Raw genomic sequence first — 22450 nt, 5'->3', positions numbered from 1 at the left:
TCAGTGGAGCAGGTGTCCCATTTCGTGGTGGTCTGCTGCATGCTCCAAAAGTTGGCCATCATGAGGGTGCATCCCTTGCTACCAGGGATAGCGGGACCACCTCAGGAGGAGGATGAGGGAGAGGATGCTGAGGAGGAGGAGGAACAAGAGTAACAGGAGGGAGGGCAGAGGCAGCGAGACAATTGGCCTTCCGGATGGGCTGTTTGTGACCGGTTGATCAGACTCCGCTTCACATGAATGAAACCCCAGATCCCCGTAGCTCACCACATCCCCATCATACCATCCCTGTCTCATGCCATATCACAGCATCCTCCTGGGCGCAAAGCTGAAATGAGAGACACCACAACAGATTCCAAACAGAATTAATACATTTATTTATAAACATATCACACATATTACATGAATACTATTAACTAATCAGCCTTGTGCAATCCCTTAGTGCCTCTCATTACTGCGCCTTTTCTGACACTAGTGCTCCTACGCAGTACGCCCCCAATGGCTGCAGAATGGCTGATGGAAGGCTGCTGTGTTTCTGTGCCGGAGACTTCAGATGGCCTTGCAGGATGGCCTCGACCATCTGTGGACCTAGAAGGCCTGGCTTTAGACTAGAATCATGACTACAGTCATTTTAATGAGGAGTGAGCACGAATTTTGCGTGCACCCTAGACGATTTTCAGGTGATGCAGCTTAACCTTTTTCAGTCTAAACACTGCCCATTTCTTGGCTATAATGAAATTCCAGCCCGCAGAGTCTAAACCAGGAAGTATTATATAGAATATTTAATTCAATGTAAAATCATGTACAGAAAGCAACATAACACGAGGGAAAGAAAGATGTGATTAAGAGAGAGATAAAAGAAACAGTAATCAAAATCTGAAGGAAAGAGGCTCCACTCATGTAAAGTTAATTTTTCAGGGTCAAAGAGGTTGTTTGGCAGTAATTAAGATTGGTCACTCCGTTAAAAATTAATTTACACCTGAATGCACCAGCCCTAACATTTTCTGGCATGTTTAGTGGGTAACTAGTGGGAAAGTACTGCAACTTCACGCCCTTTATATAGGTCAATGCCGAGACTCTCGGTGGGGTATTGGTGCAGCAAATCTTGTGGAGGAGCAGGGAAAATCAGACAGCAACTTCCGGATTTCCGGATTTCACTGCTCATGTGTGGATGCCAGAAGTTGCTGTCCGATTTACTCCATAATAATGGTGAGCGCTGATAGCCTCTCTGTTATTCTTATCCGGGACAATATGTTTTGGCAGGCCCTGATTTATGACAGTGTTTGTATGTGATGGAATATGCAGAAGCAAGTTTAATGGCCTGGAGTTTCTGCGAGGTTGTGCTGTAGGTTTCAGCGTAATTCGCCCGAAATCGGCCAAACCAGCGCGGAATTTCAAGCGCAAACTACGTTCAGCGCAAATCGAGTTTCCGCGATCTTTTGCGCTAGTTAAAAAAAATCACACCAGAAGCTGGCCCACCCACAAATCTGGCCACGCCTCCAGGGAGAATTAATCACCATTGGGAGTTTCCGCTAATTGTGCCCATTTGTGGGCCTTCGAGGAGGCTCTTCAAATTATTTTTCTTTTAGGCACAAGGACAGAATTAGGCACGTTTTAAAAGCTTTTGAATATATATGTCTTTAATTTACTAAGAAAGTCACTACTGTACACCAATGTAACTAGTAAATGTTTCTGTATAGATTTTCAAAGTCATTTTCAGTTTTTTAAAATCAGGTTACTCACAGGTGGAGGACTAGATTACAAATGCATTTTTTTGTGGTAAATCAGCTGTATTAATCAATCGCCACCAAGTTACAGGAAACTCTCATTTAAACGGCACCTAAATATCCAGAATTCTCTATTAACCGGCAAAATTCTCACTCCGAAAACAACACCTCAATAACCGGCAATGTTGCCAAGTCCAAGTCCCCCGTGGTGGCCAAGTTAGTCAGTGAGGGTAGTGCTTCAAACTGCCACTACTCGGCTTCTTGGCGCTGTTGGAAGTCGGAACACCTCAATACCCCTGTAACAGGAGTCTGACTCTCCCGCGCTGCCGGTAGTCTCTTATGATCCGCCCTTTTACAGGGGTACTGTGTGTCTCCCACACTGCTGGTAGTCATTGCATTGCATTGCCCTCAACTGGCAGTACTGTACTTAATCAAGCATGTTTCACCATCCATTTAACACAACATTCTGTAGGTGAGTACCTAATTACTGTATACTGCACATTTCTTGATTTTTTTATTTTTCTTTGTTAAAAATAGCCTCGGTAGATAACTCTCTCCGTCATCCGGAATTTTTGATCAACCAGCAACACGCCGGTCCCGTCGGTGCCGGATACCAAAGAGTTTCCTGTATGACTCTTAATTATATCAAAGAATATTTTTAAAAGCATAATTAAAAAGAAAAAATGTTGTTCTGAAGCACAACCACAATTGAACTGGCAGATTTTACGTTCGGCGATATGCAAATGAGTTTGAGCAGAAACGCGCGAGAGAAAAAAGCACTTCTCAAAACTAGAGCAGTTTTGGCCGCAATTTGCGCCCAGATCACCAACTGCGCCCAAAGCGGAAACTCCAGGCCATATCTTTAATTCTATTTCATTTTTATAATATCTCTTACTCTGTTATGTAAATGTACATAGTGGCACAGAAAATAATAGATAATTTTACTTGGAATACAGTGCTATCAACGATATTTATTTTCTTTAGGAATAATTATTAGGCTTCACCCATAGCTGTTTGTGACCATCGCCTGTCAACCAAACAGGTGGGATTCCTGCTGTTACATGAATGTGATCATTTGCCCCAGCAGAAACTGGCCGATCAACACGTACTTGTGGACCTTTTCACACTGCGCAAGCAGTTAATAAGCTGATTAATCACCAGTGCTTGCGGACAGGCCATAAATGCAGCTGTGCAGAAAGAATGCACGAGCAGTCACTGCATGCAACAATCTGAAAGGTTGGTTTTCTAATTATGATCTCACTGTCTGTCTGAAGGCTTGCATCAAAATTAAGATACGTTTTTGTGACCAGATGGAGACCTACTCACCAAGTTCTATTCCAGCCTAAATGAGAGAAAAGAAACGTAAGTAGCATCGAAGGATATAGAGGAAAGCTGGCCGTTCTTGAACACACTACAAATATTATTTAAAAGAAAGGGTAACTACTTGAATTCAGCAAAACTGAAGCTCAGAGAAATTACCTGTACATCCTGGTGTTACCAGTAGGTCAGTGGATGATGGAACCTGCTTGTGAATGAGATCTGTAGAATGTATAGACTGAACAGCTGAGCACAAGCAAAGGTGTGCTAAGGCTTGCAACAGAAAGACTTCATGAACAAGAAAGAACCCTGGAGCAATTGGGGTCACAGACTTGGGGTCCCAATAGTGAACTGACTACGAGCAAAGATGTACTACCTCTTGTAACAAAAAGAGATTTCGAGGCGGTTTGGGTCACAAGCTCAATGTTCTGATCAAACAGGAGTAGACCATTCAGCCCCTCAAGCCTTTCCTGCCATTCAATTAGATCGTGGCTGATCTATATCTTAACACCATTTACCCGCCTTGGTTCTATATCACTTAATACCCTTACCTAACAAAAATATATCAATCACAGTTTTGACATTTTCAATTGACTTAGCCTCAGCAGCTTTTTCAGGGAGAGAATCCAGATTTCCGTGACCCTTTGTGTGATGAAGTGTTTCCTGACATCACCCTTGAATGGCCCAGCTCTAATTTTATTGTTATGCCCACTTGTTCTGGACTCCCCCACCAGAAGAAATAGTTTCTTTCTATCTGCCCTATCAAATCCTTTATTCATCATCACAATCTTCTATACACAAGGGAATACAAGCCTAGTCTATGCAATCTGTCCTCATAATTTAATTCTTTTAACCCCAATATAATTCTGGTGAATCTACAATGCACGCCCTCCAAAGCCAATATATCCTTCCTGGGGTGCGGTGCCCAGAACTGAATGCAGTACTCCAGATGTGGTCTAACCAGAGCTTTATACAACTGTAGCAAATATTCCACCCCTTTGTACTGCAGCCCCCTTGAGATTATCCTTTTTAATTATGTTTTTACCTGTCCACTAGTTTTTATTGATTTTTGTACATGGACCCCTAAATTTCTCTGCTCCTCCACAGTTCCTAGCTTCTTACCATTTAGAAAGTATTGCAATCTATCTTTCTTAGGTTCAAAGTGGATGACCTCACACTTCTACACATTGAACTCTATCTGCCACAGTTTCGCCCACTAACTTAATCTATCAATGTCCCTTTGCAACTTTCTGCTCCCATCTTACTATGCCACCTAACTTAGAGTCATCAGCAAACTTGGATATATGACTCTCTATTCCTTCATCTAAGTCATTAAAAAATATAGTGAAAAGCTGAGGCCACAGTGCTGTAGTGTATGTACCTTTAAGGGGAGAACTACTGTTTACAGCTCCTGTATACTGTAGTGCCGGCAGTGACCACACCTGTATATAAACCCTGAGTAGGGATCTATACTGTTAGTTTTTAGAGTAACCCTCATCCAGTAAACACCTGTTGTTTGTTATCTGCAGTCTCTGTCTATTTATTGAAGGACACCATACATCAAGATACACGGATTTAACAGTGGTGACGAGAAGTGGATTCAAACCTACCTGAAAGAAGAAAAAAAAGAAGGCCGAGTCCAGAAATACGGGCGTCGACCATCCAGAGAAGACTTGAGCATCGCAGAGGAGGCTGTTAAGAGCTGGGCTTGGTTCTCCAGTCACGACGATCCAGTGCAACGGGCTGGCAACAGGTACGGCGCAGACCCTTCCCGGACAGCGACGGCACAGATAAAGGCCGAGCAGCGGCGACGGGGTAAGAGAGAGGGTAAAGCGCACAGGGCGCAGCCGGGGTTGAAGACCGAGCGGCGTCGACGAAAACAAACAAAAAAAGAGAGAGAGAGGATAAAGTGCACAGGGCGCAGCCGGGGTTCGGGACCGAGCGGTGTCAACAAGAGAGGCGCGCAGGAAAACACGCAGAGCGCAGTCAGTGATCAAGGGCCGAGCAGCGTCCGCGGAGAAGAAAGGGAAGCGCGGGAGACGCCATCTGAGCCGCAGCGGAGAAGAAGGGAGAGCGCGGGAGACACCATTTTTTTTTAGCTGCAGCGGGGCAGAAGGGAGAGAATGGGAGATGCCATTTTGTTTGAGCCGCAGCGGAGCAGAAGGCAGAGCGCGATAGACGCCATCTGAGCCGCAGCGGAGAAGAAGGGAGAGCGCGGGAGAAGCCATTTTGAGCCAGTCTAACCACACCCAGGGATGCCGAAGAGTGGCAGTGTCACAGCGTTCGACAGTGAAGTCGAAGATTGGACGACATATGTCGAACGCATAGAAGTGTACTGCAAGGCGAATGAAGTGCCAGATGACAGGAAAGCGCTGGTATTGTTGAATTCAATGGGTGCAAAAACGTATGGCTTGCTGCGAAACCTAGTAACCCCAGAGAAGCCAGCGGAAAAGGATTTTGAAAACATAGTGTCAATACTACAGGACCACTTAGACCCCACACCGCTGCTGATAGCAGAAAGATTTAAGTTTCACAAAAGGAACCAGCATAAAGATGAAAGTAATGCTGAGTTTTTAACTGAACTGCGCAAGCTATCGAAACACTGCCAGTTTGGAATGGGACTAGCAGATACCTTAAGGGACAAGTTTGTGTGTGGGCTTCAAAGTGAAGGAACCCAGAAACGGCTTCTATCAGAAAAGGATCTTACGCTGGACAAGGCTTTCAGCATGGCAATATCACACAAAGTAGCAGCAAGGGGCGCGGCAGAGATACAACGGAGACCGCAAGAATATGGCACAAATGAAATGTCATACGGAACAGTGAAGTGCTATCGCTGCGGCAGAACAACACATGACCATAAGGATTGCTGGTTCAAGGACAAAGTGTGCAGACAGTGTGGAAAAGTAGGACACATAGCAAGAGTCTGCAGGTCAGAAAAGAAAACCAGCAGCAAGAAATCCCCACAGGAGAAGTACAAGAAGGTACATAAGGTGACGGAGAGTAATTCAGACGAACTGCAGAGTGACACAGACTCCAGAAGCAAGGAGCTGGGTTGTCTGAAACTACATAATGTGATCAAAACGGAGGATCACCAAACTATCTGGGTCACGCTCAAGATAGCCGGAGTCCAAGTGAAAATGGAATTGGACACAGGATCAGCCCTAACAGTCATAAACCGAAGGGACTACAAGCGGCTATTCTCATATATACCCTTGAGAGATACGGAGATTGTCCTGAAGACGTACACGGGGCAAAAAGTCTACCACAAAGGAAAAATAAGGGTGAACGTTATAAATAACGGCAAGGAAACACCAAAAATGGACCTATATGTATTGCCAGATGGAGGACCACCACTACTAGGGCGTGAATGGATCCGGAAGGTACAGCTAGATTGGCATTCCATACAAGCACTGACTGTAGAAGTCAAAAAGGATGAAGACGTCACACCTGGACGACTGTCAAAAATGCTAACTGATGCACAAGGAGTGTTCCAGGAGGGACTCGGAACACTAAAAGGCACAGCAGTGATGATCAAAATAGAGGAAAATGCAAGCCCAAAGTTTTTTAAGGCCACACCGGCACCTTATGCGATCCGCCCAGCCGTCGAAGCAGAGCTGGAAGGTTTGGAACGTTCAGGAGTACTGTCCAAAGTGGACTGGAGCGAGTGGACTACACCCATCGTTCCTGTAATGAAGAGGTCATTGAGTAATACGCCTGGGGAACCAAAGAAGGTTCGCATTTGTGGGGACTTTAAGGTGACAGTGAACCCAGCCCTTCACACTGTACAATATCCGCTTCCGCGGATTGAAGATATTTTCGCCTCGCTATCTGGAGGGAAACGCTTCACTAAGATTGATCTGGCCCAGGCGTACCTGCAAATGGAGGTAGAAGAAGCCTCGAAACAGTACCTCACGATCAACACTCATAAAGGTCTCGACCAATACAACCGGCTGGTGTTCGGGGTAGCATCAGCTCCGGCTATTTGGCAAAGGGCAATGGATCAAGTCCTGCAAGGGATTCCAGGGACCCAGTGTTATTTGGACGACATCCTGGTCACGGGCGAAAATGACAGTGATCACCTCGCCAACCTGGAGCAGGTGCTCACTAGATTGAAGGATTATGGGCTCCGAGCTAATCGCCACAAATGCGAGTTTTTCCAGAAGCAGATCTCATATTGTGGCCACGTTATTGATGAAGAGGGGTTACATAAGTCCCCTGAAAAGATTGAGGCAGTAGTCAAGGCTCCAGCACCGGAAAATGTGTCACAACTGAGGCCGTTCTTCGGGTTGGTGAACTACTACCATAAGTTCTTGCCGAATTTGTCTACAGTACTACACCCACTGAACACCCTACTGCAAACGGGGGTACCATGGAAGTGGAATGACGAATGTAAATGAGCTTTCCAGAAGTGCAAAGAATTGATCACATCAAAAGAGGTGTTGGCTCATTTCAACCCAGCACTACCAATTCGGTTGGCGTGTGATGCATCACCCTATGGCATTGGAGCGATGCTGTCGCACAAATTCTCGGACAGCTCGGAGAGGCCAGTAGCCTTTGCGACTCGGTCACTAAACTCAGCCGAGCGTAACTATGCCCAGATTGACAGGGAGGCCCTCAGCCTAGTGTGGGGAGTAAAAAAGTTCAACCACTATCTGCACGGGCAGAAGTTCACCTTGCTGACTGACCACCAACCACTTGTCTCCATCTTTAATCCAAAGAAGGGCGTTCCGGTGATGACTGCGCAACGGCTACAAAGATGCTCCTTTTTTCTAGGGGTGAATCAATATGAAATCGAGTATAAGGGCACGAAGCAGCATGGAAACGCTGATGGGCTATCACGCTTGCCACTGCCTACTGCGGAGGAAGCATCAGCAGTGGACCCTGTCAAAATATTTTATTCGACTATGATTGAACGCTTGCCAGTAACTAACGCTGATATAGAGAAGGAGACCCGAAATGACCCGACACTGTCTCGGGTATATGACTTGACGGTGAAGGGATGGCCAACACATGGCGACTCATTGTTGCCAGCATTCTCATCCAGAAGAGAACAGCTGTCAGTATGCCAGGGGACCTTGATGTGTGGACCCCGAGTGGTAATTCCACCCAAGTTAAGGGAGAGAGTGCTCAATGAGCTTCACGAAGGCCATCTGGGAGGGGTGATAATGAAAAGCCTTGTTAGGGCTTATGTGTGGTGGCCGGGGATCGATCAGCAAGTCGAGGACCTGACAAAGAGCTGCTCAGGATGCCAGAAGGTCCAAAATGCACCACCACATGCCCCTCTACACCCATGGGAGTGGCCCTCATCTCCATGGCAACGGGTGCATATTGATTTTGCTGGTCCATTCATGGACTCAATGTTTTTAATAGCCGTGGATGCGCACTCGAAATGGCCTGAGGTGATCAAAATGTCCTCCACCACCACGGAGAAAACTATTGCAGTCCTACGGACCATATTTTTCAGGAACGGCTTGCCAGAGCAGATTTGCTCTGATAATGGACCACAGTTTGTGTCCGAAGAGTTTCGAAGATTTATGAAAAGGAATGGGGTAAGGCATTACACATCCGCCCCGTATCATCCAGCCACAAATGGATTGGCTGAGAGGTTCGTACAAACCTTTAAAAAAGCAGTAAAGGCCATGTGCGATGACGACATTCCGCTGCAGCATAAGGTGGACAATTTCCTGTTAGCCTACAGAAATGCGACACATGCAGTTACCAACCAGACCCCGGCCATGATGTTCTTTTACCGAAGGTTGAGATCTCGTCTGGATTTGCTCAGACCAAATGTACGAAGAGATGTTGAGAATAAGCAATTCCAGCACATCAATGAGAAGCCGACAAGGAGCTTCAATGTAGGGCAACCAGTCTTGGCCCGCGACTACCGAACAGAGAAATGGCAACCAGGAACGATTTGCACACGGCAGGGGCCATTAATGTACACAGTGGATGTTGGGGAGAACATTATGAGACGCCATGTCGACCAGATCCTTGAGTTACAGGAACAAGTCAACCCCAGGTCTCGCGTACCTGGTGATGAACCTGACATACAGGTATCATCTACCCCAGAAACAGTAGCATCGGAAGCTGATGAATCAACCGACGACAGTGGGCCAGAATCGCCTCCGCACCAAGAGCAAGACACTCAGGAAAGGCGCTATCCAGAAAGGATCAGGAAGCCGCCCCAAAGACTGAATTTATAAATGGACTATTTGCAGTTAATGTTGCATGTTAAAAGTGTTAATTGTTAAATGAATGTTATGGTACTGTTAATCTAAAAGGGGAGGAATTGTAGTGTATGTACCTTTAAGGGGAGAACTACTGTTTACAGCTCCTGTATACTGTAGTACCGGCAGTGACCACACCCTGTATATAAACCCTGAGTAGGGATCTGTACTGTTAGTTTTTAGAGTAACCCTCACCCAGTAAACACCTGTTGTTTGTTATCTGCAGTTTCTGCCTATTTATTGAAGGACACCATACATCAAGATACACGGATTTAACAAGTACTGAACTCTGGGGGACACCAGTAGTCACATCCTGCCAATAGAGTACATACCCGTTATCCCTACTCTCTGTCTCATACCTCCTAACCAACTCCCTAACCATGTCAAAAAGTTGCCTCCAATTCCATGCGCTTCCATTTTTCCTAACAGTTTCTTATATGGAACATTATTGAATGTCTTCCAGAGATCCATGTAAATAACAACCATAGACATTCCCTTATCTACCATGTTAGTGACCTCCTCAAAAAAATCAACTAGGTTAGTTAGAGGTGACTTACCCTTTACAAATCTATGCTGGCTCTTTCTGATCAGTTCATATTTGTCCAAGTGCTCAGTAACTCTGCCCCAAATAACAAATTCTAGCAACTACCCTACAACAGACATTAGACTAACAGGTCTATAATTTCCTGGTTTATCTCTCCCACCCTTCTTAAATAATGGAGTGACATTGGCAATTGTCTAATCCAAAGGGGACAATACATGAATCAAGAGAGTGTTAGAAGATCATAACTAAAACAGCCACAATTTCCTCATGTACTTCTTTTAATACCCTGGGCTGGAAACCATCAGGCTCTGAAACCGTGTCTATCTTCAGTCTCATTATTTTCTCCATTGCTATTTTTTTACTTACATTAAATCTAGTAAGTCCCTCCTCTTGATTTATTTTTATTTTTCCTCAGATCTCCTATGAACCGGTACTAGCATGTTTGTCCAGTTGAATGACAGCTTGGAAAGGATACAAGTGACAATGCCAATCCTCTTGATTTGGCTACTAAAATTGTGGTCCTGTAGATAGGCTTGTCTTTGTAGAATTTAGGATATAAAGCCATGCTTTTCCCCATTCTCAATTTAGAGCAGAGACATTAACCACCATGTGCACGATTGTCCCTTCCTGTTGTCAATATGTCCAATCGGATTTGATGCTCATTCTATACAGCTGGCTGGATTGTAAAAAAGACCAGTTAAGAATTTTCACCTGCATTAACCATAGCCTAGGAATTGGATTGATTCTGTATTACAGCTCTATTCTTCTCCCAATTCTAACTTGAGGGTATTTTTAACTTTAATCACTGGCGAATTACAGCTGTTAGCAAATCGGCAGCTCGTTTTACACCTCGCCCAATTTTCTGTTCCATTGGTAAAGAAAATCAGGCGAGGTTTAAATCAACCTGCCAATTCACTATCACCCGATTTTCGCTTGGTGATAAGAGATACAATCACTCCAGGAGATTTGAGTACAAAAATCTTGGCTGACAGTCCAGTGCAGTGCTGAGGGAATGCGGCACTGTACAGAGGGGCCGTCTTTCGGATGAGACGTTAAACCGAGGTCCGCCTGCTCTCTCAGGTGGATGTAAAAGATCCCATGGCACTATTTTGAACAAGAGCAGAGTGTCCCCGGTGTCCTAGCCCGATCAACAACACTAAAAAAAAAATTATCTGGCTATTATCACATTGCTGTTTGTGGGAGCTTGCTGTGCACAAATTAGCTGCCGTGTTTCCTGCCTTACAACAGTGACTACACTTTAAAAAAGTACTTCATTGCCTGTAAAGCACTTTGGGACATCCTGAGGTCGTGAAAGGTGCTATATAAATGCAAGTCTTTCTTTTTACTCCCATTCTGTTACCTCTATAAAAGTACAGCCACTCAATTTCATAAAAACAACAACTTGTTTGAGAGATTGTAAAACTTGTTCTCAACCCTCCCAGTGTATTGGCTTGTTCCCAGTCCTAATTGCTGAGTTAATCAACACCACCAAAACAGATTAACTGATCATTTATCTCGCTACTGTTTGTGGGACCTTGTGTACAAATTGACTGCTGCATTAGCCTAAATATTAACAGGGACTACACTGCAAAGTAATTCATTGCTAAGAAGCCCTTTGAGATATTCTGAGGGCATGAAAGGCACTATATTGGCCCTGAATTTCCGATCGGAGGCTTCCTGTGTGCGGATGCCCCCGATCGGAAAATAATCTACGAACCTACCTGCTGGTTCCGTAGATCCCGAGGCTTGCAATCCTGGGCCTCCTCGGGTCTGCGCGGGCAGAGGCCCAGGTATCCCAGGGGCGCATGCAGTTCGCAAGCGCCCCCGGGATTACATGGGCCAGGCGAACCAATCAAAGAAGGGAATCCCCCTTCATACTTTTGACAGGTCTCTACGCACAGAACTGTCAAAAGTATGAATGGGGATCACACTTAAAAACACACTAAAACATTAAAGAATGTTTTTTTATTACATAATTAAAATTAATTAAAATTCCATTTAATTAAATATTTGTTTTAATTAATTAAAAAATTTGATGTTTTTACAGAGCTAAAAATAAACATACCTTTTTGAAGAGTATTTTTAATTTATGAATGAGTTATCAAATTAAATTTTTCTATTGTTCAACACACTTAAGTTGGTAAAAGCAGGCCTTACAGGCATAAGAATTCTATGGCCTTTCAGCGGGCGGAACACTCTGCCCGCATAGGCACTTTTCCCGGGCAGGCTTTGCATGCCTGAAACTAGCACTTGCGAGGCCCCTATGGGTGCACATGCACCTCGTGCACACCCTGGGGGTCGGAAAATCCGGCCCAATATGTTCTTTCTTAATTCTGAATTAGCATCTCCAGCAGCAAAAAGGATCACGCTGATAGGCTTTAAGGATCTATATTCTATTTGTATTTGGATCTAACTTACTGCCAAAAGACAGATTTTTACTCCTTAGAGCTTATTTTGCAATCCAGCCATGATCTGATGCTCATTTTGCCAATCATGCTCCATCCCAGGTCTAGCCAGCTAAGAGGCTGTAGGCCTGGTTTGAAGAAAAGCCATCGCAATTGAAAAGGAACATAATAGTCAGAAAAATCCAGCTTGTGAAGCAACTGTGGTTTACTAAATGTTTAGGGGAGTGATCTCCCTTGCTGGCTTACCCATAGATTTCCTATTCTGAATCTGTGAGTTAAAACTGTGGAAAGTCTGACCCACGTAGTCAGTGAGAAAGAAGCAGCATCATATTCTGTAAAGCAACAGAGTTAAGTGCCCGAAACAGCACTGAGAAGGCAAAGATGGTTGATCGTTCATCAAACTTCTACAGATTGTGAGCGTTACTAAGATAAAGCACTTTGATTGGCCAGTAGCTGCAAGACCTTCTGCATGGATTCAAGAAAAGGCACACACTTAAAGGAACTCATGTCCACTGTTATCAATTTTAGGTCTGCACTTGGTATACTCTCAGCCTCAGCATTATTGGTCTCTTCCGTAAGCATCCTGCATTGTTTGTTGGCAAATGTGAAGAAGTGCAGCTGACATTAGTGCAGCAAAATGTAAGAGATTTATAAATGTGTGGCTAAACCATGGAGCAAGTGCGAACGCGACGGAATCGTCAAGAAATCCAAAGTGCAGAAGTTGTTTCTCTCAGGGAAACTGAGGGGTAGAAATTAGTACCCGTTGTACCTGTTTTATGGGTGCAATGATGGCAAATTTAGCAGTGGGATGGCCCATGCCCAATCTAAGGGTGTGTTCAGGCTGCTGCTAAATTCGTCGGGCCCCTTTTATAGGCATCCCCAACAGGCAGCCTAACAGATGCATTAGTCCCTTGCATATGTTAATGAGGAGCCTAACGTCTCTGGAAAACTGGTTTCCAGATGCTGGGCCTGCTCTGCTCAAGATTTTTCAGCAGTGGCCACCTCCACCAACAGGTAAGTTTAAAAACAAAAATTTAATAAGCATTCCTGTGGAGTCAGGAGAAGCAGGAGTGCTCCCCCAACTCCACGGTCCTCACGATCACATCCCCCCACTCCCCAACATTGCTATTCCAACTCCCCTCCCGAAACTTACCTTCAGGCAAGTGGCCTGATAATCATCATAATAGCATGCACGAGCTGCCTGTGGAGGCGTGACCGTCACTGCCAGCTCGCGCAAATAATGTTAATGAGGTTCGAGCACCAATTTCAGGTCAGCCTCGGTTGGGGGCATGTGCTATTGGTGCGCTGCTGGCAATGGACCTGAAAACGAGCCATAACTTATTTCCACCTCTGAAACTACAGCTATGGCTCAGTGGTTAGCACACTTGCCTCTGAGTCAGAAGGTTGTGGGTTCAAGTCCCACTCCAGGGATGTGAGCACATAAAGCTAGGCTGACACACCAATGCAGTGCTGAGGGAGTGCTGAACTGTCAGAGGTGCCGGCGTCTGGATGAGACGTTAAACCGAGGCCCCGTCTGCCCTCTCAGGTGGACGTAAAAGACCCCATGGCACTATTTCGAGGAAGAGTAGGGGAGTTATCCCTGGTGTCCTGGCCAATAGTTATCCCTCAACCTACAAAGCAAAAACAGACTAGCTGGTCATTAGCACATTGCTGTTTGTGGGACCTTGCTATGCACAAATTGGCTGCCGCGTTTCCTGCATTACAACAGTGACTCCACTTCAAAAATACTGCATTGGCTGTAAAGCACTTTTAGACGTCTGGTGGTCGTGAAAGGCACTATATAAATGCAAGTCTTTCTTTCTATTGCAACTTGGGGTTCTAATTTACAGTAGGCTCTTGGTTCTGAATGGAATTCTGGGGATCAGATTGAGAGAACCTTGATGACAAGTTTCACATCCCTCCGTACTGGTCAACCGCCTATTCCCACGTAGGTCCCTGGTTATCCTGATGGAATGCCCAGCAGCTAAGGCATGGCAGAGGAGGCCATGGATGAGACAACCACTTTTCAGGGTGACATCACATCTATCCAACCAGCTGGAACACTCAAAGGACTCAGGAAGTGCCAGATAGTGGGCAGGAACAGCTAGTCGTCGTCATACGTGTCTTCACACTGTTCCCTTTGGGGAACTGTATGAAGTGGTGGAAGGATTTCTGGCCGCGAACAGCTAGACAGCACAGCATTCAAAGTGCTGGCATTAGGTGCAGTGCCATCTCATGACCCAACAAAAAGAGATACAGGCCCACGGAGTGCTTTGTGCATTGAGTGGTGCTGGAGTTTTGCTAAGTGGGAGAAAAATCATTTAAGTGTATTTTGTGAATTTTAGTGTGTTAAGAAGTCAATTATTTGAAGTAAGTTTAATTTTTTAAGGGTTTTTTAAACTCTTGGGCAGTTTAAACCGGAAGTAGAATCCGGGTATAAAAGGGGAGGGGCTAGTGCAGTGCACGGAGTGCTTTGTGCATTGAGTGGTGCTGGGGTTTTGCTAAGTGGGAGAGTTCGGATAAGTGGGAGGTGAGTGTGTTTTTTGCTCTGTTTTGTTCCCCACTTTCAGGCTTGGGCAGCACTGTGGAGGCGGAGCAGCGAGACGAGTCAACCAAACAGGCCCCACAGACAGTATTCAAGGAGGAGGTTGGTGATCAGCTGGTTGGTTGGTTTTCTTCCTTCTCTTTTATACCTTTAAGTTGGTAAGTCCTTTGAATAGTGGTGTGACATTATCATCTATATCCGGGCAGGGTCTTCATAACTAATAATAAGACATTTAATTATTTATATAGAATGGAGCAGGTGATGTGTTACTGTTGCGAGATGTGGGAGCCGGTGAACCCCATTGAGGCTCACGGCGATTACATCTGCGACAAGTGTTTGCTGCTAGAGGAACTCAAGTTCCATGTTATGGAGCTTGAGACCGAGCTTCAGACACTGCAACACATCAGGGAGGGGGAGAAGTACCTGGACTCTGTGTATCAGGAGGTGGTCACACCTATGAAGTTAATTACTGCAGATGTAGTCCGTGGTCAGGGACAGGATGGTGTGACTATGAGTGAGGAAGGTACAGGGATCCAGGATGTAGTGTTGAAGGAGACGCAGCCCTTGTTCTTGTCCAGCAGGATCGAGGTTCTTACTCCCTGTGAGGGCGGGAGCGGGGACTGCAGGGAGGATGAGTAACCTGGCCACAGCACCGTGGTACAGGGGGCCATTCAAGTGGAGGGAGTAAAAAGAAATGTTGTAGTGGTAGGGGATAGTATTATTAGGGGGATAGATAGAGTTCTCTGCAGCCGAGAGCGGGAGTCCCGAAGGCTGTGTTGCCTGCCCGGTGCCAGGGTTAAGGACATCTCTTCTGGGCTGGAAAGAAACTTGGAGTGGGAGGGGGAGGATCCAGTTGTTGTGGTCCATGTTGGTACAAACGACGTAGATAGGACAAGGAAGACGGTTCTGTTAAAGGAGTATGAGCAGCTAGGGGTCAAATTAAAAAACAGAACCTCAAGGGTAATAATCTCTGGGTTATTACCTGAGCCACGAGCGAATATGGCTGGGATAAATAAAATTAAAGAGTTAAATGCGTGGCTCAAAGACTGGTGTGGGAGAAATGGGTTTTGCTTCTTGGGACACTGGCACCAATACTGGGACAGGAAGGAGCTGTTCCGTTGGGATGGACTCCACTTGGCCAGTGCTGGGACTAGAGTCCTGGCAAATCATATAACTAGGGCTGTAGAGAGGGCTTTAAACTAATTAGTGGGGGGGAGGTTTCTAGAGAGCAAATAATAGAAATGACAACAGAGAAGGTCATAGACTTAGGTAGCAGTGGTGGAATTAAAAAACAGAATGTGTCAGGAAGGGACAGAAGGTATGGAGTAAAAAGTAAAGTACTAAAAAGGGAAAAAACAGGAACTAAGTGTTACAAAACATATTTGAAAGTTCTTTATCTGAATGCACGTAGCATTCGTAACAAAATGAATGAGTTAACGGCACAAATAACGACATATGGGTATGATCTTGTGGCCATTACAGAAACATGGCTGCAGGGTGACCATGACTGGGAATTAAACATACCAGGTTATTTAACAATCAGGAAGGACAGGCAGGAAGGGAGAGGAGGTGGGGTGGCTATGTTAATAAAGGAAGGAATCACTATAATACAGAGAAATTATATTGGGTCAAAGGAGCAGGATAGTGAAACAGTTTGGGTGGAGATAAGGAATAATAAGGGGAAAAAAACACTAGTGGGTGTAGTCTATAGGCCTCCGAACAGTTGCAACTCTGTTGGATGGAGTATTAATCAGGAAATAGTTGAGGCTTGTAATAAGGGAACAGCTATAATTATGGGGGATTTTAATTATCATATTAACTGGACAAATCAAATTGGGCAGAGCAGCCTTGAGGATGAGTTCATTGAGTGTATTAGGGATGGGTTTCTTGAGCAGTATGTAACTGAACCGACCAGGGGGCAAGCAACCTTAGATTTGGTCCTGTGTAATGAGACAGGATTAATTAAAAATGTCCTAGTAAAGGATCCCCTTGGAATGAGTGACCATAACATGGTTGAGTTCCATATTCAATTAGAGGGTGAGAAGGTTGGATCTCAAACAAGCGTGCTGAGCTTGAATAAAGGAGACTTTGAAGGTATGAGAGCAGAATTGATTAGAGTGGACTGGGAAAATAGATTAAAGGGTAAGACGGTACATGATCAGTGGTGTACATTTAAGGAGTTATTTTACAACTTCCAAAAAATATATATTCCACTGAGGAAAAAAGGGTGTAAAAGAAAAGATAGCCATCCGTGGCTAAGTAAAGTAATTAAGGATAGTATCCGACTAAAAACAAGGGCATATAAGGTAGCCAAATCTAGTGGGAGGATGGAAGATTGGGAAGTCTTTAAAAGACAGCAAAAAATAACTAAAAGAATGATTAAGAAAGGGAAGATAGATTATGAAAGTAAATTAGCAAAAAATATAAAAACAGACAGTAAAAGTTTCTATAGTTATATAAAAAGAAAAAGGGTGGCTAAAGTAAATGTTGGTCCCTTAGAGGATGAGACTGGGAAATTAATGGTGGGTTTAAATACGTGGGGTTACGGGGATAGGGTGGGATATGTGTTGGTGTAGGGGTTACGGGGATCGGGTGGGATATGTGTCGGTGCAGGCTCGATGGGCCGAAATGGCCTCTATCTGCACTGTGGGGTTTCTGTGATTTCTGTGATTTCTGTGAAACATGGAGATGGCAAAAACACTGAACAATTATTTTGTATCAGTCTTTACAGTAGAGGACACTAAGAATATCCCAACACTGGACAAACAGGGGGCTCTAGGGGGGGAGGAACTAAATACGATTAAAATCACTAAGGAAGTGGTACTTGGTAAAATAATGGGACTCAAGGCGGATAAATCCCCTGGACCTGATGGCTTGCATCCTAGGGTCTTGAGGGAAGTGGCGGTAGGGATTGTGGATGTATTGGTAATAATTTTCCAAAACTCACTGGACTCAGCAAAGGTCCTGGCAGATTGGAAAACTGCTAATGTAACACCCTTATTTAAAAAAGGTAGTAGGCAGAAGGCTGGAAACTATAGACCTGTTAGCCTAACATCTGTGGTTGGTAAAATGTTAGAGTCCATTATTAAGGAGACAGTAACGGGACATTTGGATAAACATAATTTAATAGGACAAACTCAGCATGGTTTCATGAAGGGGAAGTCATGTTTGACAAATTTGCTGGAGTTTTTTGAGGAAGTAACATACAGGGTGGATAAAGGGGAACCAGTGGACGTAGTGTATTTAGACTTCCAAAAGGCACTTGACAAGGTGCCACACAAAAGATTATTGCTCAAGATAAAAAATCACGGGATTGGGGGTAATATTCTGGCGTGGGTGGAGGATTGGCTCTCTAACAGAAAGCAGAGAGTTGGGATAAATGGTTCGTTCTCAGATTGGCAACCAGTAACTAGTGGTGTTCCGCAGGGGTCAGTGCTGGGTCCCCAACTCTTTACAATCTATATTAACGATTTGGAGGAGGGGACCGAGTGTAACATATCAAAGTTTGCAGATGATACAAAGATGGGACGGCAAGTAGTGAGTGAGGAGGATATAAAAAACCTGCAAAGGGACATAGACAGGCTAAGTAAGTGGGCAGAGATTTGGCAGATGGAATACAATACTGGAAAGTGTGAGGTTATGCACTTTGGCAGGAAAAATCATAGAGCAGGTTATTATCTTAATGGCAAGAAACTGGAAAGTACTGTAGTACAAAGGGATCTGGGGGTCCTGGTGCACGAAACTCAAAAAGTTAGTATGCAGGTGCAGCAAGTGATCAAGAAGGCCAATGGAATGTTGGCTTTTATTGCTAGGGGGATGGAATATAAAAACAGGGAGATATTGCTGCAGTTGTACAAGGTATTGGTGAGACCGCACCTGGAATACTGCATACAGTTTTGGTGTCCATACTTAAGAAAAGACATACTTGCTCTCGAGTCAGTACAAAGAAGGTTCACTCGGTTAATCCCGGGGTTGAGGGGGTGGTCATATGAGGAGAGGTTGAGTAGATTGGGACTCTACTCATTGGAGTTCAGAAGAATGAGAGGCGATCTTATTGAAACATATAAGATTGTGAAGGGGCTTGATCGGGTGGATGCGGTGAGGATGTTCCCAATGAAGGGTGAAACTAGAACTAGGGGGCATAATCTTAGAATAAGGGGCTGCTCTTTCAAAACTGAGATGAGGAGAAACTTCTTCACTCAGAGGGTGGTAGGTTTGTGGAATTTGCTGCCCCAGAAAGCTGTGGAAGCTACATCATTAAATAAATTTAAAACAGAAATAGATAGTTTCCTAGAAGTAAAGGGAATTAAGGGTTACGGGGAGCGGGCAGGAAATTGGACATGAGTCTAGGTTCGGAATGGTCATGGCCCTGTGGGTAGTGGAGTGGGCCCAGGGGCCATGTAGCCTGGTTCTGCTCCTACTGTGTTCTAATTCTGTGTTAGATTTCAGGAGATGGCTTTATTCCTGTTCCTGGCTGGGGTGGAGATCACCTTTACAGAAGGTAAGTACTGTAGAAAATATAGGGACAGAGTGATCTCCTGGAAGAATTTCGATCGCCTAGATGGATCGGAGAGGAATTTCCCAGATTTTTTTCTCCCAAATTGGCCATTGGGTCTTTATCTGGTTTTTCGCCTCTCCCGGGAGATCACATGGGTTCGGGTGGATGCAGAGTGATAGAAGATTTGAGGTTAGGATCAGATCAGCCATGATCTTGTTGAATGGTGGAGCAGGCTCAAGGGGCCGATTGGCCTACTCCTGCTCCTATTTCTTATGTTCTTATGTTATGTTCACAGCTAACCCATGAATCAACTATTGAAAAGAAGCAGACCACCACAGAGTTACCACTTAGAAGGAACATTAGATTAGGTGGAGAAGACACTCACTGATCAAAGGGAAGTGTTGGGGAAAGGAACAGTAATGGCACATGCACACAGCAGTTGAAAAGAAATGAAATAGTCCTGAGATTTTTACATAACAACTTGCATTTATATAGCGCCTTTAATGTAGTAAAACATCTTAAGGTGCTTCACAGGAGCATTATCAAACAAAATTTGTCACTGAGCCACATAAGGAGATATTAGGACAGGTGACCAAAAGTTTGGTCAAAGAGTGAGGTTTTAAGGGGCGTCCTAAAGGAAGAGAGAGAGGTAGAAAGGCGGAGCGGTTTAGTGAGGGAATTCCAGCGATTACGGCTTAGGGAGCTGAAGGCATGGCCACCAATGGTGGAGCGATGAAAATTGGGGATGCGCAAAAGCCCAGAATTGGAGGAGCGCAGAGACCTCGGAGGGTTGGAGGTGGTTACAGAGATAGAGAGGGGCGAGGACACAGAGGGATTTGTAAACAAGGATGAGAATTTGAAAATTGGGCGTTGCTGGACTGGGAGCCAATGTGGGTCAGTGAGCACAGGGAAGCATATTAAGGGAGCAGGTGATGGGTTGATGAGTGAGCATGATAGTTGAAGTACAGTTGATTATTATGGAGAGCAAGGTGCTCATAGAGCCACAGTATTATGCACAGTAAGATAGGATTGTTCAAGTAAGGGCTGAGTTATAGACCTAGGTGAATGCCTTTGAAATGATTGATGCACAAGTCTTTCTGGCTGCAAATTACCTTAAATCATTTCTACCTCCTTCCCCACCAAGGGTTAAGGCTGTGTAGTTACTCCTCTCTGGATGGCCAAGTTCTGCACAATGCAGCATACAGCTCTGATTTTGCTGACCTTTTCAGAGCTATAGACAGGAACCTCCTGATCTGTCCAAACACTGAAATTTCTGCTTGAGCACGTCAGTGGTATGTTTGACTAGAATTCTGAGCAGGTGTAAGCTTTATTATCTCTGCTGTCTGCTTCTGTTCATAGGTTTCTCAATGGGATCATTAACCAAAACTCCAGTTGGCATCCTTGAAAAGATCAGTCATCCATCTGCTCTGCCTGCTCCTTTAAATAATGGTGGCACATTTAACGGGGATCACAAGGAAGGCATTTTGGGTACTTCCAGGATATTGTGCATTTATTTGTATGATTCAACTTTTGTGGTCTAACACCACCTGCATGTTAATAGGATGGAGGAATTTCCTATTCATGCAGGCCATGGGGTTCCTGGGGCCCAGATGGCCACTTGCATACTGCCACCAAAACAATCTTGGCACCAAGGAAAAATGGGCATCCTGTAGTGTATGTACCCGTCTACCTTTAAGGGAACTATTGAATGTAACCGTTCACCTTTAAGAGAACTACTTTAGGTGTGGCACTATTTGTTTGGCTTCTGTATACTGTAATACCGGTAGTGACCACACCAGTATATAAGTGTTGTGGCAGGATTGCTGGGGCAGATTCGCCCTGACCTTCGAATAGTAAAGACCTGTTTGTTTGTTACTCCTGAAGTCTGTGTCGTTATTAACCGTACAACCCACAGACTTTACAGTGGCGACGAGTCCGACCGTACCCTGCGGCAAGACTACCAAAGCAACGAAGAGCATCGAAGAGAGGCAACCGCCCTCGTCGTGCTGCTGAAAGAAAACACGAGGCTGCAGCAGGAGGAAGGAGGAAGACTTTAGCAATAAAAGCTTCCATCTGCAACAGGCACTGACTACTCTTCTACCACGGTGCGGAGTGAGCTGATCAGCTGGAAACAAGGCGGCCGCGGAGACTGTGAGTAGGGGAAGGTGTAGAGAATATCCGGAGGATAAGGGCTGTGCACTCGACCACGGTCGAGAGGGAACGGAGCCGGTCAGAAAGTCGGGTCCAACGGCGTCGTGAGACAGTCGGACCTCGATCGGCGGGAAAAGCCGGGCAGCGACCGCAGCCACGAAGCGCTGAGACTGGGAGTAGGCGCGGGAAGAGAAACCCAGCTGCAGCCGGGGAGGGAAACACCGGTCTGCGAGAGGGCTGGAAGGCGAACAGGAACCGTGCGGGTGGGAGAGAGAGCGACAGAGCCGAGCAAGGGGAGAGAGACTGCGCGAGGGCCAGTCCAGCGGCTGAGCTGTTCTCCACCAACGGGGTACCCAGAGCCGATAGAACCGAACGTGCGGGAGAGGGAGAGACAGAGCCGAGCAAGGGGAGAGAGACTGCGCGAGAGCCAGTCCAGCGGCTGAACTGTTCTCCACCAACGGGGTACCCAGGGCCGGTAGAACCGAACGTGCGGGAGAGAGAGCGACAGAGCCGGGTACGGAGAGAGAGACTGCGCGAGAGCCAGTCCAGCGGCTGAACTGTCCTCCGTTAACGGGGTGTACCCAGCGCCGGTAGAGCCGTGCGGGCGGGAGGAAAAGACAGAGCCGAGTAAGGGGAGCTGTGCGAGAGCCAGCCCAGCGGCTGAACCTGTCCGCTGTGGGGAAAGCGTACCCCTTCCACCAGGAAGAAACGCAGGAAACCGCCATTAGGCGGGGGAGACGACAGAAGCGGGAAACCGCCATTGAAGTGGGCGGGGAGAGAAAGGAAGAGCGGGAAACCGCCATTTTAGCGGGAAAACCGCCATCTTAACTGACATACCGCCATTGAAGTGGGCGGGGAGAGAAGGAAAGAGCGGGAAACCGCCGATTTCGCGGGAAAACCGCCATCTTAGAAATAAACAAATAAATAAGAATACTTAAAGAAATACTGATGCTGCTCCCAAGGGAAGAAAGATGCCTAAGCGAGGGAATATTAACGACTTTAATTCTGAAATAGAAGACTGGGCCACGTACGTGGAACG

This window comes from Somniosus microcephalus, chromosome 2 (assembly GCF_052327205.1).
Source record: "Somniosus microcephalus isolate GS21.2 chromosome 2, FLI_Smic_1.0, whole genome shotgun sequence".
NCBI lineage: Eukaryota > Metazoa > Chordata > Chondrichthyes > Squaliformes > Somniosidae > Somniosus > Somniosus microcephalus.
This window is presented reverse-complemented; position numbering follows the sequence as displayed.